Source organism: Halichoerus grypus, chromosome 2 (assembly GCF_964656455.1).
Source record: "Halichoerus grypus chromosome 2, mHalGry1.hap1.1, whole genome shotgun sequence".
Classification (NCBI taxonomy): Eukaryota; Metazoa; Chordata; class Mammalia; order Carnivora; family Phocidae; genus Halichoerus; species Halichoerus grypus.
In genome coordinates this window covers 179,474,133-179,480,203 of record NC_135713.1, presented here as the reverse complement: position 1 = coordinate 179,480,203, position 6,071 = coordinate 179,474,133, and positions in this window count along the sequence as shown.

The window sequence follows — 6,071 nt, the reverse complement described above, 5'->3', positions numbered from 1 at the left end:
GCATTTGTGAACATTCATTACTCACTCATTCATTTTACATGGTATTCCAGAATAGTGTGTTTCTTTTTCTTCTATTTTTAATGAGAATGATAGTATTATATCTTTATTAGAATTATTTCTTTAATTTGTTTACATTACACAAATCTCAAATATATGGAAAAGTGCAGAGAATAATATAACATTCATGAACCTACTACCCAGCACATACGTTAATATCGTGCCTTATTTGCATCATAATTTTTTAAAGAAAAATTATTAATTACTTTTGAAATTAACATGAACCCTTCCCATTCACATTGGGTTTTGTTTGTTTGTTTTTGTTTTTTTTTTAAAGATTTTATTTATTTATTTGGCAGAGAGAGTGAAAGAGCAGAAGCAGGGGGAGCAGCAGAGGGAGAGGAAGAAGCAGTCCCCCTTCCGAGCAGGGAGCCTGATGCGGGACTCGATCCCAGGACCCTGGGATCATGGCCTGAGCTGAAGGCAGATGCTTAACCATCTGAGCCACCCAGGCACCCTCCCATTCACATTGTTAAGTTTTCAGACTAAACACTATAAAGTTTCTTACTCTGTACATTCTTCTGCAACTTGCTTTCTTTATTCAAATATGTTTTCAAGATTTATCCATAATATACAAATAGATTCTTTTTTTTATTTCAAAAGTTATAAAATGAATATACCACAATTTATTTATTCTGTGTTTGGTGAATATTTTATGTTGTTTCCAATGTTTTTGCCACTAGAACAATGTGTATCTTTACACAATATTAGCAGTTCTCTCAAGTACACTCACCAAAGTGGAGCTGCTGGGCCAGGTAATATGTGGATACTCAATTTTAATAGGTCTTCCCAAGTTGTTTTTCAAACTACAATTTACATTTTATTATTTTTTAAAGATTTTATTTATTTATGAGAGAGAGAGAGAGAGAACATAAGGAGAGTAAGAGGAAGAAGCAGACTCCCTGCTGAGCAGGGAGCCCAACGTGGGGTTCAGATCCCAGGACCCTGGGATCATGACCTGAGCTGAAGGCAGATGCTTAACTGACTGAGCCACCCAGTCGGTTTTTACATTTACATTTTAACTAGAACATTTTATGTCAGAGCTTTCATTTTGTTGTATATTTACCAACTTCTACTATTTAAGTTTTTGACAATTTAATAGAAATGAAATGGTGTGATTTATTTTGCATCTCCCCAGTTATGGAAGTTAAACAATTTTCCATGTGTTTATATGCTGTTTGGATTTTTTCCCTGTTCATATTTTCAATTGCATTATTTGGGTTTTACTTATTGATTTATAGGAATTCCATGTATATAATCAATATTGATCCTTTGTTGTCCATGTAACAAATGTCTTCTACCAATCTGTGTGTTGGGTTTTGATTTATTTATAGTGTATAGTTGAACAGGAGTTTTTGCTTTCTAATGTAGATCAGTTAATGTTTTCTTTCATGGTTTGTGCTATTTTATGTTTTTAAGAAATCTTTTTTTTTTTTTTTTTTTTTAAGAGAGAGGAGAAAGGGGCAGAGGGAGAGAGAGAGAGATTCTTAATCAGGCTCCATGCCCAGTATGGAGCCCAATCCTGGGCTTGATCTCACAACCCTGAGATCATGACCTGAACCAAAATCAAGAGTCAGACGCTTAACCGACTGAGCCACCCAGCCACCCACCCACTCATTTCTTAAGAGTTAAGAAATCTTTTCTTAACTCTTAAGTCATAAAGGTTTACCTTTATATTGTCTTCTGAAAGTTTCAACATTTTGACTTATGCAATTAGTTCTTTATACATCTGTAATTCACATTTGTATATGATATGATAATGGAATTTCATTTTTGTTTAAGGATAGTCCATTGTTCAAATATCATTTTTTTCTTTACCATTTTTTGTGACTGAAGTATAGTTGACACACAATGTTACATAAATTTCAAGGGTACAATGTAGTGATTTGACAAGCTCTGCATTATGCTCTGCTCATCGCAGGTGTAGCTACCACCTATCACCATACGGTGCCTCCAATACTATTTTTTTAAATTGTCCATTCTCTCTCACATGCTAAGTTTCAGTGTGCATATGGATTTTTTAGATGAAAAGCTGTTTCATTATTTATTTATTTTTCCTAGTCAGTATTACCATATTTTCTTTATATTATCCTCATATCTGATAGGGCAGTTTTCTCCCCCCCACACCTTAAAAAGTTGCTTTCCTACTTTTTCAAATTGCTTGATTCCTATACCTTTACTGTGAAGTTTAGAATTGGTGTGTTAAGTTCCTTGAACACTCTTAATGGAGTTTGGTTTAAATTTCATTGGATTTATAGTTTAAATTGATAGAAATGGTCTTCTTCAAAATATTAAATATCCTAATCTATGAATAAGATATCACACAGGAGTAAGGACAGAAAACAAGAACTCTTCCAAGGTGTTTTAAGCAGAAAGGAATTTGATGCAGAGGCTTAATTGCTGGCTAGGTTCCTAGAATAAGTATGTATTTGTTTTGTTTGTTTTAGTTTTCAAATATATGGGGGCAGGGATTAGCTATTTTTTTTTCTTTTTTCTTTCTTTTGCTTTTGCATTGTCATCAAAGAATGATATATATTCTTTAGTGTTTGTTGAAAATATCCTCTGTGGCTTACAGGATCATCAATTTTAATGAATGTTTAATGAGAGTTTGTGAGGTTTGATGGAGGGCTCAGTCTCACCACCCTGAGATCATAACCTGAGCTGAAATCAAGAGTCAGATGCTTAACTGACTGAGCCACACAGGCACCCTGTAACTTTTAAAGAAACTGTCAATTTTCCAAAGTGCTTTTATCATTTGCATTCCGCCAGCAGTGTATGAGAGTTCTATTTCTTTCTTCCATGTTCTTGCCAATATTTGCTTGGATCAATCTTGTTAGTTTTAGCCATTCCAGTAGGTGCATAGTGGTATCTCATTGTGATTTTATTTTATTTATTTAAAGTTTTTATTTAAGTAATCTCTATACCCAATGTGGGGATAGAACTCACAACCCGGAGATCAAGAATCGCATGCACCTCTGACTGAGCCAGCCAGGTGCCTCCATGTTTTCATTTCTTTCTATCTCCCTGTTGCTTTCTAGAGAATTGCCTCATAGCCACCTTCTTATCCCTTTATTTGTCTGGAACAATTTTACCTCTCTTTTAAAGTTCTAATTTTAGTGACTATTGTATTTTCATTTGCAGAAGGTTCTTTTTCCAATTCATTTCTTTTTCTTAGTGTTCCATTTCTAGACCTTCTTGCTTTAGTTGTCAGAAATGCATATTGAAAATTACTCATATTGGCCTGTTGTTATCTGTAGTTCTTTGGTTCTGATAGTCCTGTTTGCACATCTGCTAACTCTCTCACGTGGAGAGTTGTTTCCTCAGATCTTCATAACTCACTTAGTGTATATGCATCTTCCGTGGGTGTTGTTTTCTCCTGGGTAATTCCATGTGTCTCAGTTGTGAAAGTGTCCCTGGCTCTGATTCCCATAGGATCCATTTCAATGGTCCTGAATCAGATTTGGTGTTAATTTATCTCTTTGTGGCTCCCATACAGTACAGGTAACATGAATTTAGGTCCCATCTCTGGCATACACTTGGGGTTCAGTTTCTCCCACTTGTCTTTTTATTTCTTTCTGCTTAAGGCTTCAGGAAAAGCATGAGCTTCCTTGAGGGCTCCATGGTGTATAGGCTGGGGACTTTCTGGTTTCCTGGAAATGGAAGGGGCAGATCTTGAGGATCTGAGGGATCCAAGCTTTATTTTTTATTTTCTTTAGAGGGAGCAAGGGAGGAGAGGAGAGGCAGAAGGAGAGAGAAAATCTCAAGCAGACTCCACACCCGGAGCATGTGGAGCCCAACTCAGGGCCTGATCTCAGGACCCTGAGATCATGAACTGAGCAGAAACCAGGAGTCGGATGCTTAACCTACTGAGCCACCCAGGTGCCCCAAGGGATCCAGGCTTTATGAAGGAGTCCCCCATCCAACCTCCCACCACTTACCGCCCACTGGCATGTCTTCAGTCCCTATGTGAGTATTAGAACCCCAGCCCCAGCCCCTAGAGCTTCTGTCTGTTTGGAACTTAGGAAACTCCAAATTCCTCTCTTCTCCACCTGTGTTCTGAATCCATTTAGATAGATGGGGAAGTCTGACAATGGAAATGAGCATCTCACCTTTACTACAATGAAGCCGTTTATAGAGTAGAGGCAACAAAAGAATTACAGCACTGCCTATAACCAAACTTGGCCTCCAGGCACAGACACCATGGGAAAGTCTCAATTCTAGTAGTATAGCCTACACTCTTGAGTTTACTGTATAACCTAGGGCAGATGAGAATGCACATTTTCTATAAGTGGAGAGGTACCAGAAAGGAGCAGCCAGAAGGGCTTGATCCAGACATGCCTAGCAGTTCCTTTTTTTAAACTCATAAATCACCCCTCTTCTCATGAGAAGGAAGGAGCCAATGAGTGAGGCCAAGAGTATTACTCTAAAGGAAGGAAGTTCCTCCACTGAGAAACAAGGTGGGGGGGTGTGGGGTGTGGGGGGTAGTCAATCCCTTCTAAAGATATCCAATGTGCATGTGTCCCTGGCTTTCATTCTCTCTTTCCTTTCTGAAATCTGGTGTATACTCTTTATTTTCAGCTAAACTGTATATTTAAGACTATTTTTGGTATATTTTGCCCAGAATTTCCATGTTTGGGGCCAGGAGCTTCAGCTGTCATGTTGTTGGAAGTTCCTCTAGAGAGTGTTTTCACAAAGGAAACAGGATGGCCTATTAAAATAGGCAAGTGCTAAAGGAGAACAGGCTGATCTAGACCTCTTTCCAAGTGTTTTCTAGACCTCGGAGGTTGCACCAAATAAAAGCTATTTGCTAATATGATTCTTTCCTTTATTAACTATAATAAAGCAAATATGGGTATAGATCTCAACATACCCAAATATATGTGTATTGACTTGCCAAGTCTAGTAGGTAAACACACTTTTAAACATGTATAACGCATGCAATTTGAATTTCTGCCTTATATGTCATATCTTGCACAGTGTCATTTACACTCTCATGTTGTTTTCATTAATCTATTGTTATACAGTGATAAAGGTGCAGCTTCATCATATCTTTATAATGGGATTCCTTGAAGATATTTGAAAATAGTTCATAGCCCATGGGTTTTGATGAAATTTCCTTATTCAAGCAATTGCATTTTAGTTTTACTACAGTTTGTATAAAGAAGAGAGAACTTAAAAGGCATTATAAAAACAGTAGGAAAGTATGTCTCTAATCTCTTGTGCATTTAGTCTAGGAAAATACCACATCCCTCCTCTCATCCTCATAAAACAAGACAGAACCAGCACTGAATTGAATAAAAGAGTAACTTATCTATGCTGCCACATCTGATCTTATTTCTCTTCTTGGAAATTGGCATGAACATAGTTTGTCTTCAGGTTCAAGTCTTTAAGTTTAGAAGGAGAAACATTTCAATACAGTAATGTAAAATAAGTGGAAATTTTTATTGAACATTTAGTTACTTTGATAGGCATTGCCCAAACATGTGCAAACATGTTCTGTGTTTATTTTATGTAGTCACTTCCTCAATTCTCACTGGTTGCACAGTTCTTACCCCATTTTACAGATTAGGAAACATGAGTTTTCAGAATTTATTGGCGCCCATGTTATATTGTTTAAACTACCTCCTTTATCCAAAGCCAAATACAGTGTGCTGGTAGGACATATAGTAATACCCAAAGGACCTGAGGGAACAAAAAGATCTTTGAGCATTCAGTTTTAGCATCTGACCCTTGAATAGCATTCATGCTAGCATCTAGCATGCTTGAGATTTTCAAGCATATCTGCTCTGTCCATCTCACCTCCAGAGTGTACCCATCGCCTCAGGGACTTTCTTTCCCTGCCTTCTTCAGAGAAGGTAAAGGAGGGACAGACACCCAAGCAGGTTTGGAGGGTATGCAGGTGGGGAGGAGTATGAGATGGGCCCTGGAGAGGTTTCTGAGGTGACATTAGTTTCTTCCATTTCCCTTCCGTCTAGAAGCCTCTTCACTTAAAGACTAGCCCCTCCATCTTCCCC